A 21,195-nucleotide genomic window follows, 5' to 3' on the forward strand; every position below is an offset into this window, starting at 1 on the left:
CAGAATTATTGGAACAAGTCTGCCAGAGATCAGTAATATCTTCCCCACTCGCTGTCTGAGGAGGGTGCACAGTATCCTGCGGGACCAACATCACCCTGCGCGCCACCTTTTCCATCTGCTGCCCTCAGGGAGAAGGTACAGGTCTATACAGGCCAGAACATCCAGACTGGCCAACAGCCTGTATCCACAGGCTGTGAGGCTCCTGAACTCTCTGCCCCCCTCTCACGGACAATAACCATATCCAACTTCTTAATAGCAATGAACTGGTCTGCATTGGTGCATCATATCTTTATTCTCTTCCCCCTCCTGCCCCCCCCCCCCTCTTTCTTAAATAGATAACTATCATATCTGATATCATATCTCACAGTACAATAATATTGAATGGGTTGCATTGTTGTATTTTGTCATGTTTCTCAGGTCTTTGTCTGAATTTCTACGAACATTATTGCTAAGGATTGTCTTATTGCATTGGAGTCACACTGGGTTAAATATGTACACTTGGGTTTTAAGGGGTATTTATTATTTTCTTCTTTTTTTTGGGTTGTATGGAAGCCCCAAACGCAATTTCATTGTTCTTGACAATGACAATAAATAAATAAATACTAAATACTAAATACTTTCACCCCATGATAGCTGGAATGCTACGATAGGCTCCAACCCTCCCCTGTGAACATAAATTGTATAAGTGGTTAAGAAATGCATGGATGGGTAGATTTACTGTTTGGTAGGTAAAAATCAGTCTTTCAAAACATGTGCTGCATGTGTGAGGGGCTTTCTGGCAGAAAGTGTTTTTAATGACAACTGCCACTTGTCTTGTGAGGTTGGGCTGCTTGTTGAGGTAGAAAAGCTATTGTCAAACAAAATGAGCTTGATGAAATGAAAGCCAAAGAAGCAAAGAAATATTATTTCTTTAAGTTGTGAATTTGATCATAGGTCATATTCTCCTTCACTAGTTCTGGACACATTCATTACCACATGATGTTTCCACTGCTGCACACAACGAAAAGAGCGTGCCCAAGCCTCAACCTTTCACCTCTTTGGCCTCATGCGGAAAATCGTCCTGATAAGACATGTAATAGCTGAAGCATTACTGCAAATGTGTGTCTTTCTGTATATACCTTGTGGATAGCATGTGAGAGGGTCATAACCTCCCCGCATGTGTGGCTCCCACCCACGTCTTCTTTCCCTCACCTTTTTCAATTCACTGAGCTGTGAGGCAGACGCTGGGTGTGCTGTTTTTCTGCCATTAGAAGATGCTAGCTAATGCCTCGGTGATGGCACCACTCACTTCTCCAGTGGCGAAAGTAAATGGAGCAGCCTTTCACAAACAATAAATCCCTGAGGGTCTCTTTCTTTCTTTTCTCCCCCCTCACCTCTGAGCACTGGCTTTTCATTTGTTTTATTTACATAGCCGCCTTTATGAGCTTTCATCAGCAGGTCTGCTTATATATGAAACTAATGGCTTCTCAGAGCTGTAATTTGAAAGCGTGCGTGTGTTTGTGTGTGTTTGTTGGTGTGCGTGTGTGCATCCATCCATATATTTTATGTTGGTATTTCCACCCATGGATTTGCGTGTGTGTGTGTGTGTGTGTTGTCCTCTGTCTTGTGCTTTTGCTCCAGTATATTCCTTTTCTTCTCCTGCCACTTTCCCTTGTTTCCGAACCTCTCTCTCCTGCGCTGTCTGTGCCTCAATATTTCATAATCCCGTTTCTTGTTGATTATCCATCATCCATAATTTTTGGGAGAAGGTCTTCTACTTAATACTTTTGTTCAGCGCGATTTTCTGTGTGCGGGATTATGTCCAAATACAGGCCTGTATGTTTTAGTTATTCCACATGTGCAACTAACTTCTGTATGTTTCATGGGATATCCGCTTTTCATGTTTTGTGCTTTAACAGCAGTAAACTCAGCAAGCAACTCCGAAATAAACAGACACATTTATGTTGTGGGAAAAATAACACTTCCAGCACCTCTGCTTCCATCCTCTGCCTGTTTAACACCCTCCGCACCCCCCTCGGGCTAAACAGAAATGGGTCCAGCTTAGGGCCATAATTGGTCTTGATCCTTAGGCTGCAGGCATATTCCAGCGGTGGGTCTGGATGGGGTGCTTGTTATGTGTGAAAAGGTGGCAGGGGAATGCCTGGCCAGTAATTAACAGTGTGCAGGGGACTGTGGAGGAGGAAATTTAAAAGTGAATGGGGGAGGCCAGTTCATTCTGTGGCCCTGTTCTGCCTCTCTCTCCGCCTCCTCTGTTTCTCATCTATTCAGCCTTGCCTGTTATTGGAGCTGATGGGTTTATAGAGATTTTCACACTTTTTGGAAGTTGAGCTGGCATTGTGAATTTGTTTTCGCTTGCCCGCTCGTTTCTCGCCCCTTTGCCCCAGCTCACCGCACACAAACATGCACCCGTGTCATTCCGTTTCTCCACTGCTCACTTTCTCAGTTCCACTTTTACACATTTTTTTTCTAATCTTTTGAAATATTCATACCACGTGTGCAGCCTACCTGTTCACGTAGTAGAGTTGATCACAAAGTTTTGGATATTCTGTGCACTGCAAAAGAAGTGTGGAAAAGTAACAGAAAAATTTGCTCATCAGCAAATTACTCTCTAAATTGAAAGTCTTTCTGTGAATAACAAAGCATATCTTCTCTCGTGTCTCTCATCTCCTGGCCCACATTATTCATTGGTATCACTGAGGCACTTTATCAGGACCCATTTTTACGTGTTACCTCTAACAGATTGGAAGACTCACTCAGCCGTGCACTTAGTTGCTCTCTGAAAAGCTAAGTCTCCATCTTGTGTAGATTATGTCTAACGCAGTGTTCCCCATGGCTGGGCTGTCTAAACAAAGCCAAGAGCTGAGTATACTGTGAGGCAGAATGCGTACATATCGTAAAACCATTGTGGAATGATGGATGTAATACAGTTAGGGTACAAACAAGTCTGTGTATTTTGTGACCCTTCATGTAAAGTAAGCTTATTTTCATTTTTCAAAAGTTGCTGAGTGATAACTGGAGAGCTCTCAACGCATATGTTGTCTATAGCAGGCCATAAACAAGAGCAACACACTATTGGAGAAAGTGTGACACATAGATAAACACTTTCTCCACACATATACATGTTTCTGTATTCCTCACTTGCCCACGAACAAATTCCATCCTTTAAAAACACAATAGGATTTATTGGCACAAAAGCTTATAGACTAAACTCCCAGAACAATGCATTTCAAGACAGTTAAATATCAATATATTATTTATTATGTTTCTCTAGGGTTACAGTATTCAGGGAAATGATTTTTCAGATTTCAGTATTTTCAGACCTGAAAGTGTGACCCAGGTGAATCATACAGATACATTTTTTTTGTCTGCAGGGTGAAATGAAATTAGCCCTCCTATTTTCTATAGGCTCTATAGGGTTTTTTTCCCATTACAAGTAAACATGAAGACGTTTGGGATAATAGACAGCTATGCTGTGCTCATGGTAACAGAAGGATGGACAAGCTTACTGCAAATTGTAGACGATGCCTCTTAATGTTCTGAAAGTGCGAATTTTAAACCCAAGCCTAACCAATTAGTTTCACAGATCAGAGTAAATTAGCAGTAACAGAAAATTAAAACAAAAAAAAAAGTGAAATCAAAGTCTTCGACACCTGTTTGAGTCCTGTCGTTGATTGATTAGGATAACTGGGGAGTGAGATTGCATTGGTTTATGGTATTAATAAACAAAAAGATGAGCAATAATTACTTTTTTTTAAACTGTGATTTTTGTTGCAGAGCCATCTTTAGAACATATTAGAAACGCACACTGAAAAAAAGCATTGCTGCCAAGGTAGTAATCCTTTGTTATAATATGAAGAATATAGATTATGGCTCAGCTTTATAGACTGGATAAAACATGGGATTAAAAATGCGTTCCTCCTGAAATAATCTTTTTTATTATTGTTGAATTTGGGAGCGTGTTTATGCGTCAGTAACAATAACAGTACAATCAACGCTGTGGTGTGTCTTGGAAATAAACCTGCAGTCAACATGCCAGTGAATGAAAATATAAAATAAGGTCAAATGATTGTTAATTACAAAAGTTCTAATTATAATTAAGAATAGTTTGAAATATTAATACCTACTTAAAGACTTGGCTAGGACACACAAGAGGCCTAATTTTCATTCACAGTAATTCACTACATGTTTACAAACAGATAGGCGTATTATATGTGTTATTTGAATATGCGGCAATTAAAATGAGTGTACTATTATGGATTGGGTGCATTAGAACGTAACAGCAATTTTGGGCTTTGGCATCTAAATGTTTCCTCTGATGCCCCTGGGCCTCTTCAGCTGGCTACTGCATGTACTTGTGGAAAGCCCAGTACAAAAAAGACAGCTGGGGAGAGTGTTGCACAGTGTAACACAATGTTCACACACCCATATTGGTCATACAGCTCCTTTAATAGAGCACTCAATGTCCAAGATCTGTACAGTGGAATAAAATGCATTTTCCAATGTATTTTGTACTCTTGTGCTGAACTTAGAAAGTGAGCTGAATATATGTCATTTTGGCTTCTGTTTTAATTTTTTACCTTTACCTAAAGCCAAACTTTGGCGAACTTTGAATAAGATATTAAAAAAAAATAGGATTGCTGTATGCTTCTCCCTCAGCATACACTGGTGCGTTAGCTTGCCAGGGATTCAGCAAGCTCTCTCTACTCTTCTCTAGCCAGGCCAGGTCCAGACTAAACATGTTCGTTTGGGAAGCTTGTTTACAGTGTTTAGGTAGACGGACACACAGGAAGTGTGTTAAGCGATTAGAAATTCCCTGACAGGCCCAAAGATAAATGGATGCCTTGCTAAATGAAGGAAGGAGAGACTTCAAATGAGCTGACGCAGTGAAGCGCCTTTTATGTTTCTCGAAACACTTCAAAAAGTGTACGTGTGTATAAAATGAGATTGTGTGTGGGATAGAGAGAGAGAGCATTTTTAAGTATGTCTTTTCATGTGCAAGCATGTCCCTGTCTGTGTGTGGTTCTTGGGGTAACAGGTGGGGGGTATGCAATGTCCTGGTTAACAAGAGTGTTATTGTGTTGTTCTGTCCTGCATGACTGACTGTCAGCTGTGCGGGGTCATCCTTCTTCCCCCTTAAACCCGGAACACTAGCACGGCAGCTACGCATGCCCGCACACACATAACGCACACACTTTTGAGACACACATACGGAGGTAAGGACCCACCCAGTCATGCACACAAACAGGTTCTGCTATGCATCAGTTGGTGGCCTGTAATTCAATTGAGACTTGATCAGTGATATTTCCGATTTGGTGGCCCGATGCACCCCAGTGAAGAGGCATCTGCTCTCTTTTTCCCCTGCCACAGAGCTGTTCAAGGCTGCAGGCAGCACGAGACATGGCTTGAGAGGTTCACACACACACACATACACAAACAGAAACCCCTCCCTACTCCATGTATCCATAGCTTTCCTGTGTCACTCATACACAGTGCCTCAAGGCACTTTTGCAGTTCTGTTACACTACTCAACAACAATACGCCCTCAAACGCTTGGCTGTTTACTTTTCCGAAAGAGTTAAAGTCTCTCACTTAAAGGATTACCTTTCGCCTCCCTGGACACTCTGACCTCACTTCAGCAGCATATACACATTTCCAGACAGGCCTACACATATGCACATCCGGAGACACCTAAACACATGAATGAACATACACCTCCCACACACACAAAGACAAGGCATGAAAAAAGCATTGCAGAAGTAGTAGAAGTAGCCAAGTGATGATAATGGCCTTTGTCCCAGCTCTACCTTTTCAACAGGGCAATAAAGATCTGTCAGGAACCTATAAGCAAAGCATCCCCCTGCTCAGTTCCTCATTATTTAACCAAAATATACATAAACTTCAGTATTTTTGTTGTTTTTACTATCTTAAATGTTGATCATTCTTCCTTTTTTTCCATGAAACATCTACATCTACAACTGCATTTTCCAAACTTCTTTTCTTCTGCATTGTGATCTGAAGTACTTGTGGTAACACAGGGAGTGGAGTCGTACTTCTCTTCGACTCTCTGTGCACTGAAGTGGAACTCAAGTGGTTTGACAATCTCCACCTTCCTTACAAAGCACCCCTTCTGGGTGGGGCGGGGCGGCCTAAGCACAGAGGCGGGAATCGAGGGTCATAACTGATGGTCTTGTTTACATACAGGTTAATTGTTGCCTTGTGCTATGCTTTTTATGGCACTCTGACTCTGCGTGAATCAAGTTCTAAGCAATGGGTAAAAAGAGGAGTTATGAGGGAGTGAGAAGGACAACCATATCAGCAGCAAGTCCCCTTTGACTGCGAGCATCCGTATGTTTGCTAGTTTGCACTGGCAGGTGTGTGCTTTGTGTCCACTGACACAATCACGCAGCCAGCTCTGTGTTTTTTTTTTAACTTCCCGCTGCAGGAGCGAGGCCAGTATTGTTTTCATCTGTGTGTGTGTATGCCTGTGTCATTGTTGCAACCTGTTGCACACCTCAAACTCTTGATGCATGCTCAGTCATCTTTTGGGGTACCTCAAATGTTATTTGAACCACCCTCTTTGGGCATTTACATTTATCCAAAAAAGAAAGCTTTCACAGGACTCTGTTCGGTCATTTGAAAAACAAAGTACATAGCATAATTAAATAGTTTGAAGAATGACCTTTGCCAGCAAAAGCTTAAAGTAATAATTTTCTGTATGACTTTTTCAGTCTTTCACATGGTTGTGGAGGAATTTTGTCCCACTCTTCTTTAGAACAGTGCTTCAATTCATTGAGGTTTGTGGGCATTTCTTTTTATCCACAGCTCTCTTAAGGTCTAGCCACAGCATTTCAATCAGGCTGAGGTCTGGTCTTTGACTGGGCCATTGCAATACCTTGATTCTTTTCTTTTTTAGCCATTCTGCTGTAGACTTGCTGGTGAGATTGGGTTCATTGCTCTGCTCCATGACTCAGTTTTGGCCAAGCTTTAGCTGTTGGACAAATGACCTCAGATTTAACTCTACTGTACTCTTGTATACAGAAGAGTTTATGCTCGACTCACTGACTGCAAGGGTTCTGTAGCTGCAAAACAAATCCAAATCATCACCCCTCCACCACTGTGCTTGACACTTGTTTGTGCTGATATGCTGTGTTGGGTTTTTGCCAAATGTGTCACAGGAACTTTAAGGCTTGGCATGCTAACTGAGACCTGGAGAGTAAGAGATGTAGCACTTTTTTGCATTTTTTCCGAGTATCAGGGCGAGCACACACCTGAGTGCTTCAGACCAGCAAACTATCAAAACTTCTGTTTTTATAAGAGTGCTCACTTTTGCTGGTGGTCAGTTAATTAATTACTTCCTTAATTCCTATGAAAGTAGTAAGGGTGGACACTTTCTTTTTGCATGACAGTATATATCTGTCTGATTGTCTACGAGTGAGTGTACATTCAAGAAACTTCACAAGTTTGAAGGTCAGCTGTGAAGTAGGACATGGTCTGACCCACAAGTACGGAGTAAATAGTACTGGAAGTAAGGTAACCAAAGTACAAAAGACCAAAGTTTTAATTTTCAGTTATTAGATTTCTAACTCCCCCTATTTGAGGTATCTATAAATATATACCTTCAAAGCCCAAATCTCCCACCGTGTGCTCCTGCAGGGGGATGGTTTAACAATTTCTTTCTTGTATGAGCTACATGTATGTCTGCATTATTGTCTCTCTGTCACTGAGCTTTAACTGTTATCTCTTCATATAGCCTCTTGTGTCGTGGATGAACAAAAGCCACATAAAGGTCTGGAGGATTCAGAGTGTGATGCTCTCCAGCACGCTCTTAATTATGGCTCTCAAGGCAGGAAATGCCGAGCTTATGGGGGTATCAGGTCCTTCACTGTGACACAGTGATGACTGGTTTGATGTAATCCACCTCCCTGGATAAACATTCTGCAAGGATTGGACCACTTTGCACATCTATTTGTAGCCACATTGGGGTGGGCTAGAATGGTGGATGAATATATACACACATTTTCAATGAGAACAGCAAGCAGAACAGTTATTGTAGTCAACTTGTTTTCCATTTTATTTATACTGGTAGTATGTATTCTGTTTAGCATTTCCAATACATTTGCTGGCATATTATGACATACATGGTTACTTTGAGTACTCGCTTGCATAAAGTCCCTCACTCACACCTTGGAGCCACCCTAAATTAACATAATGTCATGCCTGCCCCTTGGAGAATGCAGTAGACAGCTGAGTGCTGGAGCTTATGAGAAAGCTCAGTTGTCAAAAGGGAAGAATTTACATGAAGACGTCGCTTCCAGTTTATGTGCTATGCATGACTCCCACATGCCAGCTATTGCACATGGTATGTGCATGTATGTAATGTGGGGTCGTGTGAGTTGTGGTGGGGGGACTTACATGTTTACATATGCTACTTTGAGTGAGGTGTTTATGACTTTGTTCTTTCCAACTGCTGTGTTATATTTGTGCATCTGTTGCGTATCTGAGCACTTTCATAGTGCCTCTTTAAGTGAGGATGTGTCTGTGAAACAAAGAAGACAAAAGGCTGCCAAAGAAAGCCCACAAGGACTCAACAATCTGTTTGATGTTTCTTTTTTGACCTTGCAAAGTGTGTGAACTCCCAGAGTTCTCCAACAACCGTATGGGAAAACATTGCAGTGACAAAATACTTTTCACATGATGGCATTTGCCAGGTAGGTTAACTATTTCACTGTCATCTTTAGAGGTCACTGCCTGGACTGTGTAAGACACCTCCACCTCCTTCTCTGCCTTTCTTCCACTTTCTTGTCACAAAGAGTAATTTTAAACTAACATACCATATATATGGCCAACATATAAACCCATTGTTGCACTTGGGAAAAGATTCACATATTTGCATTGATATTATATGTAAGTTCAAGGGTTAAAGAAAACTTCAGGACTGGGATTGATTCAGCTGATAAAGAGTCAGTTATTGCTTCATAGTTCACAAATTACTGCCAGTACTTGCTTTTAAAAGAAAAGTCCTCAGAAATATGTTCAAACATCGCTATAAGTGATGTGTTTTGTTCCAGCTTCACTTATTTTCCAAGAGTTGTGTGAAATAGCATTACCCTGTAGCACTGAAGTATGGTATGTGGCAAGCCAGCCCAATAACAAAGAACGCATGCACCCATGCATACGCACACATAATCGCGCACATAGTCGCACATGCTCACACAGTGTGTCAGCAGGTTATACTGTGAATGACTTGAAGTGCTGTGTAAGACATACATTTGCACATAAACAGCTACTAATAAAGAAGCCAATAAATACTGTGCACCTTCTCAGATATTCAGGTATGCAGCATGCATTCAGAAAGTGAACAGAAATGTGTGAACTGAACCTGTAGAGAAATATTAAAAGCTAAATTCTATGCTGTGTGTATAAATGCATTTTTCTTTCTTCTTGATTCAGTTGTATATTTTAGCATTAAAGCAACCTTTCCATGTACAAACAGGATTCATATTATTCTGTTTGTTGAAGCCTGGACTCTTTTTTTTTCAGTCCTTGGCTGTTGGGTTTTTGTGTGTGTATAAGTGTAAGTGTACTTATAACATCCATTTACAGTGCCACACGATAGGAAATCTTCCGCAACCCAATCTGCATGTCTCAAACCATGAAGGTGGAATTTTATCCTGTAAAGGGTGCACTAAATATTAGTAATCGGCTGAATCAGAATCCACCTTTTGTATTCAATGAGTCACTCGGCAAACTTGTCCACCTCAGTTTTACCCAATGACTCAACTTCCCATCTCGCTCTGTGACTCTGTGTCGCTTACCCTTGCTTTCACCCAGCTTTTCCAACCATACCTCCCTTCAGACACAAGTCCATTTCCGCTCTCTTCCCCACTCAACAAATATGTTCTTTGGAGCCCTTCCCAGAATACTTTGGCATGCACCCATGCCCACTCCCAATCTGCTCTCTTGCTTGAAACAGATCCAGAGGACAGCAGTAAGGGGGCAGTAAGGGTGCCAGGGGGTACACCCATATAGTTATTGGGAAATCAGGATGCGGCTTTCCTGTTTGGACGTGGTTTACTTTCACCGAGAAGGCTTCGCGAAGCAGGCCCCTGCCTAAAAATATTCTCGTTCTCTTTGATGGAAACTGTGACTCTGCCTAATGAGCGCTGTAAAGTTATGAACAAGTGATGAGAGGCTGGACTAGAGAGAGATGAGAGATAGATAGGAAGGGGGTGAGAGAGGGATGGGAGACAGATGGGTGGTGGGGGGTATATAAGTAGAGGGTGAGACAGGGGAGGAGTAATGGGGTGAAGATAGGACATTACGGGTCAGCGTGTGACACATCTGGGTTAAACAAGTCTTCAGTATTCGTGAAGCCACAAATGATATTCCCAAAAACGCAGTGTATTTCGAGTCAGGGGACATTATGTCTGATTGTTTAAGCTGAAGCATACTGTTTCCCATGCCCTAACAAAAAACATACGTTTTAGAAGCGGAGCATTTGCAACCAGAGTAGGCAAAAATTCAGCATGCTGTATCTGTTCCACTTCCTTCCAGATATGCCGCTTTAGTGTATTATACTTCAGAGAAGGACTTAACAGAGAAGCCTCTGTTGCTGACTTGTACTACTTTTTGCCTAAAGAATCATTTTATAAGAAGTTTCTGTATGAACTTTGACATCTTTCCCAAACCACAAACTTGCATTTTCTGCTAATTACTAGCACACTGTGTTGTTTCATCAATGCCTTTCTCGACAAACTCTCTTTGTGTACCTTACTTCATGTTTCATCCCACTCCTGTTTCGTCAGAACCCTGTTTGTCGTCTCATCTTTCTAACTCACCACTTCAGAGCTGCTCACTAAGGCTTGAGCAATCTCCCAGTAATGGTGTTTTTAAGTGTCCTGTTTGTATAGAGGGTCTATGGAGAGAGGGCCTGTGAAAGAGCCAATGACTAAGTGGGGCTTGTTACAGTGACTGAGCTCATATGCAGAGCCCAGTCATCCACTGGGGGACTGGCTGCTACTGTAGTCTGGCTGTGGTCTCTGAGCTATCACCAGCCAACACAGTTTTAGCAGTCCACTGTAATGCGACACTTGGGGATTTTACAAAGTGTGACGGCTATGCGTACTTGTACCTTGTGTGCTATGTTGTAGTTAATGTTTTTTTTAATGTAGGTCTGCATTTCCCATAAGCACAGGTTCCTTTGTGTCCATTTCTGTGTGTGTGTGTGTGTGTGTGTGTGTGTGTGTGTGTGTGTGAGTGAGAGAGAGAGAGAGAGAGAGAGAGAGAGAGAGAGAGAGCAGAATAGCAGACAAATTTGTGTCTTCATGTGTATCGGGTGAGTGTACACACAGATGCAGATGCATAATAATCATCTTTTCTCTGATTTCATTGTTGCTACAATAAGTCTTTCTGAGTGCCCCTAAAGAATTGCTAGACATCTCCCTTCATGTCTTCATGTCTGCTTTAGATTTCTTTTCATGGTTTCTTTCAAATTTTAGTGAAGTTATTTGCTTTTACTTGGCCATTGATAAAAGCCAAGTGACTTTGATGCTGGGGGAGAGGAACCTATGGCAATGAGCCTTGATGAGACAGCCAGCCGGCCATCCAGCCAGGTTTTCATTAGATGAATGCTGTGTGGGACTCTAGCCAGGTAAGATGGGCGCCAACATACTGGAGCCAACCAATATAGTTATAGCAAGGTGCTCTGTATTTCACTTCCTCTATGTCACTGACCGTCTTTGTGGAAGTCAGTGTCTGTCTCTCCATTGCCGTCTCTCTGTATAACCTGTGTTGCTTGAACAGCTTCCATGCTCTTTGCAAATCAACACACCCAGCGCAGTGATTTCCATAAAGATGTCTTGGCCGAGCTTTGTTTAAGAATAGGTCGACTGAAATAGGAAGGTTAGTGGTAAATGTCAAAGAAAGATCAAAGAGGATGGGGAACATGGAGAAAAACAGAATGAAATACAGGCATAAAAACAGGAATATCAGCAAAGACGTGCTATGAAAATATTTGAACATTTAAAAGGTTCATGACTAAATTGATGCAGTTGAGCTACTTTCATTATTTTTGCATCTATTTAGAACATGCATGTATTTTCTGGTATTTCAATACAGCATACAGTGTCCACATTATGTAATTCACTGCACACTCACATATATAGTATTATACAGTATAATGCAAGACCCAATATTTATACTTCCTGGAGTGTCAGTAGAAAAGAAGATGCAGTATATTATGTGTTTCTCACAGAGAAAAGCACATTAAACAGTAGAGCTCTACATCAAGCATCTAAATTAAAAATTTAAAAAAACAAATCTTTTGTTTCTTGTCTAAACAGTGTCACAAGCGAAGGTCAGTGAGCACTGAAGAGTGTGTGAGGGGCAGCTGTGTGTGCATTTCCAGGGCCAGTCTTTTACTGATGGTCAATTTTGCCCCCATACCATGCAGGATGCCCTGGATTCCCACAGATAATAATAGCTGCCAAGAGTGGTGTTGAAGAGTACAGCTGTGGCACGACTTCTCCGCTCTGCCTAGTGACAACACATCATTTCAAATGACACCTTGACCTTCTGCACCCAGTCCACTTTTTCTCAGAGACATTACATTTGTGTGAAAATACAACAAGTATATGTAGTGTTAATGTTAATAAATAGGTGGTATTTACTGACGGGGTGAGATGTTGGAAAACGGGAGTCATTTGCAGGTCACTTTTGACTCAGCAGTCACCTCTCATCAAACATTTCCCTGCTGTTCCATTGCTTCTCTTGTCTCTCCACATTTCACTTGAAGAATTTATGATCCCAAAAACAGAAAGACCCACACACAGAAGCCTCTGTTCACTCATTTGATTTCTACTTTCGCATTTAGTATGCATGGGTCAGTTGTTCAAACATTTACTGTACTCAGTATCTGCAAGTCTACAGGTGTTAGGAGAAGTGAGCGGGCCCATTTGTGTGGATCAGTGTATTCATACATGGCATGGCAAATCCTCTCAGTGATTGTTTTAACTTCTGAGAGCCTGCGTGTGTGTGCACACGATGCGACAGATAGCTTATATCTATCGGGGTGTTAAGCTGATTAGTGTGAACTGTGGCCAGGTTCATTTGCATACGTTTCTTATCTCATTAGATTAGTATCAGCCTCTGTCACCATGCAAGGCCTCGGCTGGGATGTCTTCCTACTTCGCTCTGTGCGCATAAACACACACAAACACACAGTCACCCTTGATGCCCCCTGGCAAACAACAATGCTAATGTGTAACACCAGCCAAGAAGTGCAGGCTCCTCATCTCCTCTTGTCACCAGCACTACTACACTGCTGTCACGCCAACACATCAAGTCTTGTCCTCAGGCTCTTTGTGTCCCTGGTCTTATCAAGGTCATTAGCTCACATTTTTTATTCCCATCTCTATACTGTCTTCCTTACTCATCTGATGAATTTTCTTTCTTCTTTGTTTACATTTATTTATTATTCTGGGTGTTCAAGCTGGGATAGGCTCCAGTCTCAAAGCCAGAACACACCTTGAAGTGTGAGGTGGTTAAGAGGGTGGATTGATGGATTGATTGATGGATTGATAACAAAAGTTGGCTATACCTGGGTTCCCCTGTCACCCTTCCACCCATGCCCTTGTGCTTTGCAAGGTAAACATGTTCATATTAACTTCATGGGCTGTGGATAGTCTTAGAATATCAAAAACTCTTGCATCGGAATGGGCCTGGGTTGGTTTATTATTACATGTAATTTTGAAAAATAAGACGACATATCTGTATGGTGAGAAGCAAAACTTTTGAGAGAATTTTACAACGCTTACATATTACAGCGTCAGCATCATTGTTTTCTCTATTTTCCACAATGATTTGAAGTGAGTGTAAGGGCCACTTTCATTTGCTGTGGTTTCCTCGGGCACTGCTGGTGTTTAAAGATGCTTCTCCCACTGCTGCTAGATAACATTTTATTTACAGTCATGCCTTCCTTAGCAAGGACAGTATTAACAAGTTGTCATTTCTGCCACGCCTGTGGACAAACCAATACATTGTTCTCATTTATCTATCAAGTGCTTGCCTGCTTTGAGTGAGTGGACCCACACAGGGTCCTTGTTTCAGCACTGCTCAGTCATCTCCTGTACATATTTCTATTGTCAGGCAAAGCCATACACACTGGTTGAGACAGTGTAAATCATTGCCTCAATAGCCAGCAAAGACAGACAGAGGTCATGTTAATTTTTAGTTAGAGCCAGAAGTTACAATATGCTGCTGAGGTCAGCAAATGTCCTCCTGCAGAAATATGAGTATCACTGCAGATAAGCCAAGATTGAAGCAGTCTGGAAGTACAATAAAATGGAGACCTTAGCTTTTCTAGTGCTTTTACTATTAGCAACTGATACAGAAGAGATAAAAATCACCTAATCACTTTTCTCAATTAAAGAATACTATGCAGAATTTCAAGTCATTTGGCTTGTAGTATTTGAGAATGGTAAGAAAAGAGCACAGATAAGATTATTGCAAGGCAGAATTGGCTTAGAGCAACTTTCTCAGTATTGTTATTATTCTGCGACTCTCTCCCCAAGTGCTGCTAATCAGTTTCATGTCTTTTTTTGTCTGTTTGTGTTGTTTTGTTTTTTTGTTTTTTTAAAGGACTTGTGTGAAAACAATCATCAATCTCAACAATCAGTCAAACTATAAATAAAAAAAGATCTGAACCCCACGTGCATTGTCTCATTCGCTAGACTAATCCTCAAAAAGAGCAACATTTTGACGAGCTAATTTGTTTTGCTGCCGACTTAATTTGATTTACTTATTAATCACTAACCTGCTCTTACACTGTAAGGGTTGAAGTCATACGTCTACCTCGCTTTGCTGAGCTGTAGGCAAACTGATCAGCAAACACAGCTCTATGTAAGGTCACAACTGTGTGGGATATTGTTGAAAAGAACATAGCGTGCGACCATGAAACTTAAAACGGCATTCACAGCGCTGGAGTGAAAAGGATCAACACATAAACCTTGTCCTTGCACGTGGCTTTGAATTCGACACATTTAGCGGCATCGTCCCATGCACTGCACAGAAAGCGCTTTGGAAATGATTTGTTCATGTTCTACAGTTGCATTAGAAAGGTGGGTGCTGAAAGGTGTTCTCAAGGTGTTGTTTTTTAATTTTTTATTTGTGATACTTTATTTATCATTATACTTCTGATTAGATGAGATGAAGCCTACCTGTACACCAGCAGAGAGAGTAACTTCTTTTTCTTCACACTCTTGAATGTTGGTCATCTTTTTTTACCAAAAAAACTGAAGGGTGTGAGCCAGTCAGTGACGACAGTTACTTCAAACTTGTGATAAGTTTATACCTGACCTCTCCTAAGTTTAAGACTCTGTCATGACAGAGTCCCAGAGTTTACCTTTTAGAGACATTTTTTTGTACCGTACCTCCTTTGCGATGAAAGGAGTACATGTACATGCCTTCGGGTTAACTGTTAGTTAGAGTTAGTGGGAAAAAGAGAGCTACCGAGACAGCCCCTCACATCTCTGTTCCCTTCAAGAGGCTAATGCCTTATTTATAACACTGCACCCCCCCAGGTGCACACCTCAGGTCCCTGCACAGCCCCTTCTCTTCCCCACAGGTATACTCTGTGCCTGTGCCTCGTACTGTGCTACCTAGCGCACCTTCACATGCCTTTCCTTTCAACATCCCACTCCTGCGGCTGCATGAGAGGAAGAAGTTGGGGAGAGAGATACAAAGACTCTGCGTGACGCACATACAATCTGCAGACTGAAGCGGTTTCACAGCCATGGTCTCCGATGTCTCGCTGCAGTTCTCTCGTGTGTTGGAGAAAAAGAACTGAATCCCCTATCCTCCAGCCCTGCTCACTCCCGCCGAGCCGAAGAAACACCACAGAGGAGACAGAGAGAGCGAGAGATGGAGAAAAAGAAAATGTGGAGGAACACTAAAGAGATGGTGAAGTAGAATCGGAGGGGAGGTGAATGGAGAAGACAAAGAAGTGGTAGGGGGGTGTGAGGGAAAAAAAGGGAGATTGAAGAAAGCATGATAAAGAGGGGAAGAAATCGAGTCTCGCTCTTTTTAAACTTGGAGATTCTCAATCCCTTCTTCTCACTCCAACCTGCATTTCTGGGTCACTAGAGACATTTAAACTGCACTTATAATTAACAGCTATTTTTAAACAGGGAGGGAGAAGTGGAGCGGTGGCGAGGTACAAAAGCATTAAAATTGCCCCAGATTCGCTATTGAATAGGACACATCAAGGCAATATGCTGGCAGATCAAAGTGAGCGAGGAGAAAGGAGACAGGGCCGATCAGTGGGGATAAATTGTTCCCTTTATAATGGCATAAGAATAGACCTCTTTGCAGCTGAAACAATTTAATAACTGCATTCATTACCTCTGTCCAGCTTGTCTGTCTGCTGCACAATGTGTAACCGCTTTACTACCTCTCTTTGTCTCTAGTTCCCTCTTCCCCTTTGTTTTACGAACTTATCACTTCATTCCTTTCTTTTCTTTACACTCTTTACACATCCTACACCAAGTCCAGCATCCACTGCAACCTTTCCTCTAGCCCCTAAAACCATCGTCTTCTCCTAAATGTTCCAGCAGTAGCTACAGCGGCAGAGTTTCCACTGAGCCCATGTGCTGCAGGCCCCACAATGAAGATGTGCAATGTCTGACACTCTTGGAATGAGAGCCCTAATAGAAGAGGAAGCGGTTATCACAGGGCTCCCCCAGGACCAGCCTCTGTGTGCCTGACGCTAATTATGGCGCATGCAAATGAATGTGCAGCATTAAAATCAGGAGGAGCCTGCCTGCCTGACTCTGTGTGTAGAGGGGTTGTGTGTCAGTGTGTGCGTTTAGCCGTGTACGAGTGTGTAACCGGTATCATGTTTGTGTGTGTCTGTGTGCATGAGCGCGTGTGTGTGTGCGCGTGTAAGTTCACAGACCATTTGCTCACAAATAAGCTCCCATATTCTTACATATGCACACTTTAGGTGCTTGCGCTTGTTTGGATACATATAGGTGTGAGCACAGTTGCATGTAAGCGCGTAGTAGGAACGAACAGTTAGGCCAATATCCCTTTTACCTTTTCACACCTCCAAAGGTGCAGATGCTTAGACCCATTTGTTCTTTATTGTTTTATTCAGCAGCATAGACTCAAGGCATAGGCCATGCATCAAGGATTAGGATGAAGAAACAGGTAATAACACAACATCTCTGTCTCATTCTTTCTGTTTCCCTTTCTCTCGCTTTCTCATGCAAAGATGTGAATCCTGGCACAGAGGATCTCACAGGAGGATTCCTATAAATACATCTCCCTCACATTCACCAGCAACCTCTCCAAGAGGGCGTCTTTATTAAAACCATTTTGTCTTCCCTGTGTGCCCTTTGTATGCTAGTGTGTGCATGTATGTTTGTGTGCGCACACATACTTTTAGTATATGTATACCTGCATAGGTTTATGAGTGCATTACTGCATGTGAACGCTGTGAAAGTTTATGTACTTTTACTTGAATTTATTATTTGAGAATGTTTTTATAAGTGGCATCTTCATGTGACAGCCTAGGTCTGTTTTCCCATTGTTTGTTTCCGTGTGACTGTGTGCACTTTTGTGTGCGTTTATGTCTGTGCGCACATGTGTGGTATATATGTTGGCCATCTTATCTCCCCATTAGCCTCTTGTGCCCTGACCAGTATTCCCTCTCTCCCCTTCCTGCTTTCTCTAATGGGTAATTTAGCCATGCTCGCCTGACATCTAGCCTATTCCTTGTTTAGTTGCCATGGCTACGCAGGCCTATGGATTGCTCCCTTGCTCCCCTGGCCTTGCTGTGGATGCTATAGATGTCTCAACTATTAGAGGGCAGAGCTGCTAAGCACAGAGCGCACACTTAGTCTCTCATATATTCGGTGTAGAGTGTGCAAATTAAAAATTGAGCACTTTGTCTTGAATATAGATTCGTCTCTTCACAGAGCAAAATCTCGGACTCCAGTAAGTAAAGTCATCAGCTGGTGAAGCCAGTGGTTTTGCTGTTTGTTTAACAACATTTTTAAGGCATTTTAAAGGCTACATTTATGTGTTTTGTGTGTTTGTGCATGTGTGCACGTGTTTCTTTTAACACTGTCACTGTTAAAGCCGAGTGCACAATAAGTGATGCCTGTGAATAGCATGCTTTATACTTCAGCATGCCTTCCAAGGTCAACCACATTGTACCGAACCGAGCGTAATTCATCTGCAATATGATGAGAGAATGCTAAAAACTTGAGTGGTCTCTTTTTCTTTTTATTCGGTTTCATGTAAGGTAATGTCTGGTATTATAGTGAGCACTTTACTATATTTTTACATTGAACTGCTATGACAAATCTGATTAGGGGCAACAACCTGCTGACAGATATGACCCTTTGGCACTTCTCAAGAAATAACTTAAATTCTCAACCCAGACAACTGCAGAAGTCACACAGCAGCAGAGTGGAAGCATAAATGCATGTTTGTGTTCACTTTGTGCATTTTTATACTTTTGGGTGGTATTGATTTTTTTTCTCGTTTTTTCATTGTTAAGTGTATAACTTGCAACACATTTGAAAAACTGATGCTCTTTCCTCACAAGAAACTTCATTTTCTGCCATCAGTTTTGTGAGGTCACTGTTGTAGTTGCAGTGACATACGGCAGATTTGCTTTGTGTAAAACTTACACATAAGTATCACATGGAAGAATGAGAGTTGCATTTGAGTGAGAAAAAAAAATCCAGATTTAATCCTCATGTATTTTGCAGGACTTGCAAGTAGTAAGGGTGGGGTGGGGGGTTACAGCAAGGGGCTCAGGGTCAAAACAAACATCTATGCTTGAAGTTTTTATGCTTTTGCAGAAGATCTCGTTGTCTTTGAAGTTTTCACTACTGAGAGCTAAGAAGAGAAGGAGAGGCAAACAGGCGTAGAGAGAGTTAGGATAGGGAGAGCAGCGAGGGAAGGAGAACAAGTTAAAGAAGTGCGAAGCCCTTGAGTTGAAACTGTGCCTGCCTGGGCCTACAGAGAGCAGATGACAGTAGCTTTGGTTTCTTTTGCGGAGCTCACAGTACTTTTGCCTTACATAACCCCTCCCATTGTGCTTTTTCAATTATTTGGGGAGAAATCTTAAGTATGCATTTAAAAATGTAATGCTTTCATGTATTCCAAAGTAGGGGAAGAAGAGGGGGCGCATCACAGATCACGCAGAAAGGAGACGGCACTGACAAGTTTTCAGAATATCGACAATTATAATATTCTATAAGGTATATCAGCGGAGTTTAACATTGTGCGGGAGTGTTTTGGGAAAGAGAGAGGGAAGATAGGCACTCGGAGCAGATGCAAGCAGTGCAAACTCAGACATTCTTATTTCCTACCCTTCCCCCAACCCATATTCCCCCTAAGGTGCCCCTTTACTCCCCTTCTCCCCTCCTTCTGCTTCTCTGAGAGGTTAAAGCGCACCTTCCCACTAAAGGGCTCTGGGGTCATGCATCTGCATGTGAAATGTGAACCCGCTGACATTCCAGGGCAGCCCTAAGCCGTGCAGTCCTTTTGTTCACCAGGGTGCCAGTGTCAGGCCTAACAAGCTGAACGAAGGTCTATGTGAGCGCAGAAGGGAAGATGGGGAGAGAGGTCGGTGTGTTGTCGATGCACTCTCCAACTGTGCCAAAAACAACAGGAAAGTTATGGTTGTTGAAATGGTAGGATAAATTCTTTAATACCAGGCAACCTCCTAAAACACTGTTACCACGAGCTGGAAGTAACTGCAGAGGATATTTCTTTGGCTATGTTAAAATTGTGTTTCCTTGAAACTGACACTGGTTTAAGACAAGTGTTGGTATCAGAATTGATTGTATTCAGATAAGGTATTCAACAAGTGTAGTAAACTTAGAATCTGGAATACTGAACCTGGTATGTTTAACCTAACAGAAGGCTTTCAGGCAGACCGTGGACATGCACACTCTTTTAAATCATCCAGCACACAGAGGTGCAGGGCTGCAGTCCTTTCAGTGTCTGAATTGAGTTCTGAGGCACAAAGGGCAGCTATTCACCAGGCAGTGATGGACTTCACACTAGCCTTTATGTCCTCAGTGGCAGGCAGAGAGAGAGAGAGTGGAGGGGGGTTGGAAAGAAAAAAGTTTTGAGGAATATGTGCAATACAAAACAGAGAGATTGTTTGGAGGGCAGGAGCATGGATTGTGTAACATTTTATTAGAATATATTAATACATTTGATCAGCGTGAGCACAAGATTTCTGTGAGATATTTGTATTGTTCCCAGAAGTAGTGTCCTTTTAGATCTGTTGTAGTATTTTAGAGAAAGGCTCAGAGAACATGGTGCAGCCTCAACAGGTGTCAGCAGGTGCTAAAGCAGCATTACGGTTGTTTTTACATTAAAAGAATCTAAAAGAATTACATACAAATGCATGCACTATTTAGAAATAATATCTGTTTTGTTTCTTTGAAAAGAAAAAAATTATCTCTGAGTTTTAAGAAAATCATGCCAAACCAGAGCAAGGGTCCTGTGTAGAAATCTTATCATATGCTCTAAGTGTCTTGATATTTCTACCAGTTTAATTGGGACTGTATCTGTCAGAAAATTCGTAGTGTGTCTCATTCGATATGAAGACTGAGCACAGAGTGTGAACCTGTGACCATCGTGATTCTGATTTATTTGACCTCATGTCTAATCTGTGATGTATCCATCCATCCATTTTCTTACGCTTAACCAATTCAGGGTCACGGGGGTATAACTGGAGCTTATGCCTGCTGTCATGGGGCTAATAGCAGGACACGCCCTGGACAGGTCACCAGTCTATTGCAGGGCTAACACAGAGAGACAGACAACCATTTGTGCTCGCATTCACACTTTTTGCAGTTTAAAATTGACAGTTTTCGAACTGTTGGAGGAACCCACACATTTGTAGGATCCTTGTTCTTTGAAATCTCTGAAAGACCTATGTGCCCTGTTTGTGTACGCCTAAATGTTGGTGTGTGTGTGTGTGTGTGTGTGTGTGTGTGTGTGTGTGTGTGTGTATAATTTCCCACTTACACTATAAATGCTAAAAAGTTCATAAAACATATTCACAAATGATGCTGTGCAAACATGCATGTTGTTTATCATTATCATATTATTATTATTGTGATTATTATTTTTTTTTTTTATTATTATACACTTTCACTAAGTCTA

At 41.8% G+C, this 21,195-nt stretch overlaps 1 protein-coding gene across 12 annotated transcripts in view; it reads left to right on the top strand.

The window, feature by feature from the left end:
• The window catches only part of LOC113033075 (ultraviolet-B receptor UVR8-like), a 307,088-nt gene that overhangs the window by 268,158 nt on the left and 17,735 nt on the right, over positions 1-21,195 (top strand). The gene's annotated exons all lie outside the window — the stretch shown is intronic.

The sequence above is a fragment of the Astatotilapia calliptera genome, chromosome 12, assembly GCF_900246225.1.
Source record: "Astatotilapia calliptera chromosome 12, fAstCal1.2, whole genome shotgun sequence".
Lineage (NCBI taxonomy): Eukaryota > Metazoa > Chordata > Actinopteri > Cichliformes > Cichlidae > Astatotilapia > Astatotilapia calliptera.